Source organism: Mastacembelus armatus, chromosome 24, assembly GCF_900324485.2.
Source record: "Mastacembelus armatus chromosome 24, fMasArm1.2, whole genome shotgun sequence".
NCBI lineage: Eukaryota > Metazoa > Chordata > Actinopteri > Synbranchiformes > Mastacembelidae > Mastacembelus > Mastacembelus armatus.
In genome coordinates this window covers 3632972-3640922 of record NC_046656.1, presented here as the reverse complement: position 1 = coordinate 3640922, position 7951 = coordinate 3632972, and the positions used below count along the sequence as shown (strand labels likewise).

The following is a 7951-nucleotide window of genomic DNA, read 5'->3' as shown; positions in this document are numbered from 1 at the left end:
GCGAGAGAAAATCTGGTGCCGCTCGGGAGGACGGCCGGACGGAGTAGGTTGGACCTCTCAGGCTGACGTGGACTCTGGAACGTCGTGATGAGTCCTACCGACGAGTTGGCCAAGGAGACTCTGGCCGACGAGGCGGCGCTGGAGACGCTGGGGGCTTTGGAGGCTCTGGCCAACGTGGCGGCGCTGGAGACGCTGGGGGCTTTGGAGGTGGTGCTGACCGTCGAGGTGGCTCTGATGGCTCGAGAAGCTGAGAGTTGCACCGCGCTGGAGGGTAAGACTAGCGACAGTGGTGCTGGAGGGAGAGACCCTGTAGCTGCCACGGAAACTCAGGAAATTGTGGTGGCTGAGGAAACTCTGGTAACTGGGGGTTCAGTGGCAGCTGAGGAAACTGGCAACTGGGGGTTCAGTGGCTGCTCAGGGCTCTCTGGCGGCAGCAGCTGGGAAGCTGTGGCAGCTCTGGAAACTCTGGCAGCTGTGGCGGCGGCTCCGGCCACTCTGGCGGCTGTGGTCTGGACTGGAGCCGGTGACTGGGCCTCGGCATGAGCTCTCTCACCTAGCTGCCGAGGTGCTGGAAGGGGAGACTGGACGTCGGTGCAGCGGACCTTGCTCCGCTGCCGAGGGGCTGGAACCCCGGTGGGGACGCGAACGGCGGCACACTGAGGTTCTGGGAGTAGTTCTGGAGCCTCAGCGGGGATGCTATCATCGGCGCACTGAAGCTCGGGGAGCTCTGATGGCGGCTGCTGTGGCGGCGGCTTGGGAGACGGGCCAGCCGGAGACTCAGGAGAAGGGCCTGCTGGAGACAGGGAGCGGACCTCTGTGGGGACGGTGTCGTTGGCACGCTGAGGGTCCAGAGGCGGGGGCACAGGAGACCAGGAGAGGGCCTCAGTGGGGACGCTGTTGTTGGCACGCTGAGGGTTCGGAGACGTGCTCTCAAGCCAGTTGGGAAACCTGGTGCGAGGCTTGCTGGAGACTCAGGGGAAGGGCTGGCCAGGGACAGAGGCGAAAAGTTGGCCGGAGAAGAAAAGGGGACCTCAGCGGGGACGCTATCTTCGGCGCACTGAGGCTCTTGGATCCTCGATGGAACCTCAGTGGGGACACTGTTGTCGGGACACTGAGGCTCGGGGATCAGGGATGGAACCTCAGCGGGGACGTGGACGTTGGCGCACTGAGGTTCAGAAGGCAGTGCTGGGGATAGCCTCTTCGAACGCCGGTGACTCCGTCGTCGTCCAGGCTGGAACCTCAGCATAGACGGCCATGTCGGCGTACTGAGGTTCCAGCTGCTGGTGTTGAACCTCAATGGGGACGGCCACGTCGACAAGGTTCTGGGAGTAGTTCTGGAGGCGAACCTTAGTGGGGACTTGAGAGTCGGCGCACTGAGGTTCCAGGATCCTGGGCAGAACCTCAGCGGGGACACTGTCTTCTGCACACTGAGGTTCAGGTTGTTGCTGCAGCGGCTTGGGAAGCTCCGGTTGGGAGAGGAAACACTCAGGCCCCCCAGCGGAAGAAGGAACTGACCCCCTACCGCATCGCCGTCGTCGTGAAGCGGCCATGCTGCCAGCTGGAATGGGAGCGAGGTCCCATGGACCCCGGGGCGGAGCCTTCAGCTCCTGCCAGATGGCGCGTGCCTCTGCCGGCATCCGCAACCGCGGAGCTGGGGATGGTGGTGGAGGAACATTGGAACAGAGCGAGAGAGCTGCACAATTCCCAGGCCTCCTCGATGGGAATCAGCAGGTCCAAGCACTCCTCCATCACCAATTGAAAGGTTTTCTACGTGGGAGAGCATCTGGTCAGCCCTCTCCCTCGCCATGAAGCTGGGCGGGTGAGTAAAACTCGGTGTTAGCATCAAGCAGAATCCAAAAATGTCCCAGTAACACAGGGTGTTCTGAATACCGCTCGACAGAGACTGTAGGAACCTGGAGATCAGTCGGTCCCCTCTTATTGTGTCCGCTGGGTCCTTAGCTGGCCGAAGCATTCTGTCATGAGCTGGTGAGGTGCTGGAGAAAAGGAGAGGCGGTAGGACCCAAATGCTGGACAATAAAGGTTTTTATTCCTCCTGGGACTTCCAGGGCTAAACAAACTAAAGACATAAGAACCGGGTGAGACGGTAGGCTTACAAAGACCGGATGAGATGGTCGGAACTGAGAAAGACCAGGTGAGACTATCGTCATATAAAACACACTTTTACTCATCAACACTTACTAGTTCACCAACTACAACTAATGCCTCAGCGGGGAACAAAGAAAGGAGGGAGGTATAAATAGGGAAAACACAAAGGGTGATTAACCCTCTGGGGTCGACGCACGCGCCGGCGCGTTTTGACGCATCTTTTTCTGATAAGGCCGAAAAAAACTTAAATTACTCCGTCAATTCTGATTGTACAGATAAAAGAAGTATATCATTCAAATCTGTAAAGGGTCTAGTTTTAGTGGTATACCATCATAATAACAACAAAACGTTGTGCTTTTTTTAAAAAAAGAAAGCCGACAGGGTGCGCTCTCGGCCTTTTCTGTCTCTGCCATTTCTCTTCACAGAGGCGTAAATAATACAACCAGAATCTCAGTGAATACTTGACTCATAAAAATAAGAATTATATGGCTAGAAAGCTTAAAATGTTTTCTTTTAAATGAAACAATTCAAGTCAAAAACAAATCATCACTTTTTATTTAATCCGTATGAACGTAAGGAGAAGTCCGTTTTTTCCTGTCTCACCTCATTACAGGTAATGCGACCCCGCCGTTTACTCTGTTCACTGTTCACATGTAAATAATCTCAGGTGAACCAGGTAAATATGTGCACACCCCCGAGAAATGACACAAAATATCAAACCTCATCATAGAATTTACTCACTTTTTCTGCGCGCTTTGGATGATGGCGCGTCACGGACGTGAAGAAGCGCTTCTTGTATTCCACACAGAGACAAATAGTTTAGCTTGTCCTCAGAGTAAAAACACTGATTTTAACTCAAATGAGGATCGTTTGGCTCCTCATTGTTTTGTATTGTGCTGCACTAATCCGTCCCATCTACATTGACTGAAAGGCTCATTACTTTGTCTGGTCGTTCAGTGCATCTTTTGTGTTCTCAGGTAAATCACTATTCATCCTCAGACACACCCTCTTGCATATGGCCTTTCTGGACAAAAAGTTTCTTAGAAAATTTAAATCAGTGTATTGTTTACTGTGAATGTGTGAACAAGATGACATTCACAGCACTCTGAAGTAAACACTTTAGCCTACAACATGCAGGTCTCCAAAGTCTTGTGAACCAATGTTCTGTTTGTGCTTTATGGTCTTATTTCAGTGACTAAAAAATTTTAGTTTTTCACTAACCATGCATAAACACTTTTTTCTCAAAAACACAATCATGTAACTTGCTGCTCACATATTATTGTAGCCAATTTTGTGCTGATTACAGTGTTATCAGACTTTAGACATTAATATGTTTAAAAGACACGTCAAAATTTGTCCAGGCCCCCAAAACCCCTTCAGACCCCTGAGGGTTCTCATAAATATTGTGTTTTACATCTGATTGCCTGAAGGCGTTATGATATCCTCCACACTATGCACTTGAACATATTAAAGTGATGATCACCTCTTTCATTGAATTTTGAGTGTTTTAATCAACCTTGTTATACCTGTGGTATTCCCGGTCAAAAGTGACCGCCATAGGAAATGAATGGTTATCCAGACTATATTCATCCATCAGACAGAAAACATCCCCATACACGCCACCCCAACTCACTCTCACTCACTCACTCACTCACTCATTTCAGACTGAACAATGTCTTTTGCGGGTACACATCTCTTTTTCGCGCTTATGTGCCGATCCTCCCACGTGAACCACACATGAACTACTCTGAGCACAATGAGTAGGCGACTGACCAAGCAGTTCTCTGTCGAAGAGGTTCTGGTCAAGGTTTTTGGACATGATGAAGAGGGCACTGAAATTGAACCAGAGATAGAGGAGGATGTCTCGGAAGTGGAAGACAACACAGATTTTGATCCAGACTTTGAGGAGACTGACCAGTCAACAGATGGAGAGGGAGAGGCACCTGAAGAACAGGCACCTGAGGAGACATTCCAGTCCAAGCGTGGACACTTGCTCTGGTCTTCATCCCCCCAGGACAGAGGAAGTAGAGCGAGAGTGGAAAACATCATAAAGATGATGTCAGGGCCAACACGGTATGCAACATCTCATGTGGATGACATCAAGTCCAGCTTCCAACTCTTTTTACCAGAGTCCATTGAGGGAATTATACTGGAGATGACAAACCTGGAGGGGAAGCGTGTGTTTGGGGACACCTGGAGAGAAATCGACCTGGTAGACCTCCAAGCCTACATAGGTCTGTTGATTTTAGCAGGAGTATATCGCTCAAACAATGAGGCTACAAAAAGTCTGTGGGATGCAGAGTCTGGCAGGCCTATATTCCGAGCAACTATGTCTTTACAACAGTTTCATGTCCTTTCAAGAATTATTCGATTTGATAACAGAGATACACGACCCGTCCGCTGGCGAAATCACAAACTGGCTGCCATCAGGAACATTTGGGACAGGTGGGTGGCAGCCTACCACTTATGTACAATCCAGGCCCTGAGGTGACAGTTGATGAGCGCCTGGTTCCTTTCAGAGGTTGCTGTTCCTTCAACGTGTACATTCCAAGCAAACCAGGGAAATATGGAATAAAGATCTGGGCAGCATGTGACGCCAGGAGCAGCTATGCCTGGAATATGCAGGTATACATGGGGAAACCCGGTACTGGAAGGGCCGAAAAAAACCAGGGCATGCGTGTTGTGCTGGACATGACAACTGGTCTCCAAGGGCATAATATCACATGTGACAACTTCTTCACATCATATGCTCTTGGTCAGAAGCTGCTGAAAAGAAAGCTCACCATGGTAGGAACAGTGAGGAAGAACAAGCCTGAACTTCCCCATGCACTGGTATTGACCAGAGGAAGAGAGGCACTCTCATCAAAATTTGCTTTCACTGACACACACACTCTTGTGTCATATGTTCCCAAGAACAATAGAAATGTCATCCTGATGAGCACGCTACACAAAGATGCCGCTGTCAGCACCACAGAGTACAGGAAGCCCCTTATGATCCAGGACTACAACAAGAACAAAGGAGGTGTTGACTGCCTTGATAAGGTAATGTAAAGTTTCATCCACCATGCATTTTATTTTATTTTTGTTTATGTGAATCATAGCATTTTGTGTACGACAGATTCAATATTGTTCCAAATCTCTTATTTATTGTTCCTTTTATTGCAGCTTACTGGTACATACACCTGCAAGCGAATGACAGTCTGCTGGCCTGTGGCACTGTTCCACAACATCCTTGATGTGTCTGCTTTCAACGCATATGTGGTGTGGACAGCCATCGACCCAACCTGGAATCAGGGGAAGAGTTTCAAGAGGAGACTTTTCCTAGAAGAGCTGTGGAAAGCTTCTTCTGATATGACTTAGACCTGATTTGGGCTTGGCTATTAATAAGTAGGTCAAACTGCACTCATCTCACCTGTCCATCAGAGGGACTATTTGACAGACTTAAATAATTTTATAACACATGGTTAGTGAAAAACAAAAAATTTGAAGTCACTGAAATAAGGCAATAAAACATACAGAACATTGGTTCACAAGACGTTTGAGAAATGCATCTTGCCTAGTGTTTGCTTCACAATGATGTGAAAGTCATCTTGTTCACTCATTCACAGAAAACAATACAGTGATTAAAATTTTCTAAGACACTTTTTGTTTAGAAAGGGAATATGCAGGAAGGCGTGCCTGATCATGAATAATCATTTTTTTACCCTCTATCACAGTCTTGGATATATGAAAGATTAGTAACAACACTGATGTAGATGCATTGTTAGTTTTTGCACAACTTTGGATTTTAATTTTTTGGGACTAATTTATTGTTCGTGGATGTGTTTGCCCCATTGACTGCCATTATAACGACATTTTTTTGACTCTGTAGCCATGACACTATATGCATCGTCTCTCTCTCTCTCTCTCTCTCTCTCACACACACACACACACACACACACACACACACACACATACTATAATATGGTGATATAGTCTATATATAAAACTCAATATAAAAGCCAGAAACTTAGCTTTCTATACACAGGCTTGTGTAAAGGGTTAATGGTGCAACTTAGTTCTCAACAGTAAAAATCACAAATTTTACTTCTTCCCAACAGGGGAAACAACCAACCAACACGAATGCATGATTATACAGTGTCAAGGTTGTGCAGTCAAAAAATGTCGTTATAATGACAGTCAATGGGGCAAAAACATCCACAAACAGTAAATTAGTCAGAAAAAATTACAATCTGGTGCTGCACAAAAACTAACAATGCATCAAAATCAGTGCTGTTATTAATCTTTCACATATCCAAGACTGTGTTAGAGGGGAAAAGATATTTAGTCCACAATCACTTTTTATTTTGAAAAGTCATTTTGTGTGTTTTTTCCCCCCAAATCCAGGACATCACTTATGAAATCGGCATTTAAAGGGTTAAAATTCTGGAATTTTTTTTAAAATGTAGTAGTTTTGATCAGAATTGAAACTGATTAACAGTTTTATGCAAAAAAAGTTATAAAAACTATTTATCTGATTTATTTTTTACAGTAGTTTATTTTAGTGGCTGGGTGCAGCCGTGGCCTAATGAATAGAGAGTCAGACTTGTAAGGCGAAAGTTGCAGGTTCGAAGTTGGAGTCTCAGGACCAGCAGGAATTGTTGGTGGGGCAGAGTGAACAGCCAGCGCTCTCTCCACCTTCAGTACCATGACTGAGGTGAGACCCTTGAGCAAGGTACCGAACCCCCAACTGCTCCCCATAAGCTGCCCGCTGAGTGTGCTGTGTGCACTTTGGGTGGGTTAAATGCAGAGCACAAATTCCACACTCGGAATTTTCACTTTCACTTTCATTTTCACTTCATTCCAAACATACCAAGGTAGTGAATTTGCCCAGGTAGTGAATTGACCTATGGAAAATTTCTAAATCATATTTCCAAAATTTATATCAAATTAAGGTTTATCACCAAAAATCATTCCATTTGGTGAGATACAGTGAATTATGGCCAAATTAAGAGTGAAAAATGACCCTTGGTGGATGAAAACATCCTGAACAGCACGAGGGTTAAATAATGTAAATAAAAATTTACTGCCATTAAAATGTAATAAAACAACAAGAAACTAGTCTCCTAAAAATAGTAGTTGTCACTGTAAACACCTACATGTTTTGTTAATCTTGTGGTGCAAAAGCATCAAACAGTATTTCTCTTTCTCTTCTGTGATGGAAACCATATTGGTGGATCCAGCAACATATATGATCCTAAGGATATGTGTCCAGCCACCATCTGTGCAGACTGACCAGCCAGACAAAGATGTCTCTAGCTTTAATCAACCAGTAGTTGAAATCCAGCATAGCTACCCCGTGCATCAGCAAACCCCAAATGTATGAATGACACAGGCAGAAATGACCACTCAGATCCTCCGTGAATCCCCAGGACCAGCTTACAAGGCTTCTGTAGGCCTGTAACATCTTCCAAAAGTCACACAGATCCACTATTAGATATTTTATCAAATAGCTGAGCCATGTCAGAATTAGTTGTGAAAAAAACTTGCCCAGTGTAAAATACGCAGTGTTAACCTACATTGACACTATCAGAGTTATCGCAAAAACAGGTGGAGTAAGGCGCCTCCCAGTGTTGGTGTAAATTTCCGTAATTAAACACACAGTGTCAGAATTACTTTGGGAAGCCCCTCCCCCGTAATCACGTTTTTGAACAGAGTGGACTTTTCATGACGTCATTTTCTTCACATTGTTCAGGCAAGGAAGGTAAGTTTTTGTTGGGTAAAATATATAATGCCCACTTAGCACAGCTTTATGCTTGATTGATCTAATTAAAGTTGTTTATGCATACATTTTGCAGTGGGTTGT

At 46.1% G+C, this 7951-nt stretch overlaps 1 pseudogene; it reads left to right on the top strand.

The window, feature by feature from the left end:
• The first annotated feature begins 3862 nt into the window (after positions 1-3862).
• On the top strand, positions 3863-5466 carry LOC113137522 (piggyBac transposable element-derived protein 4-like; annotated as a pseudogene).
• The last annotated feature ends 2485 nt before the right edge of the window (positions 5467-7951 follow it).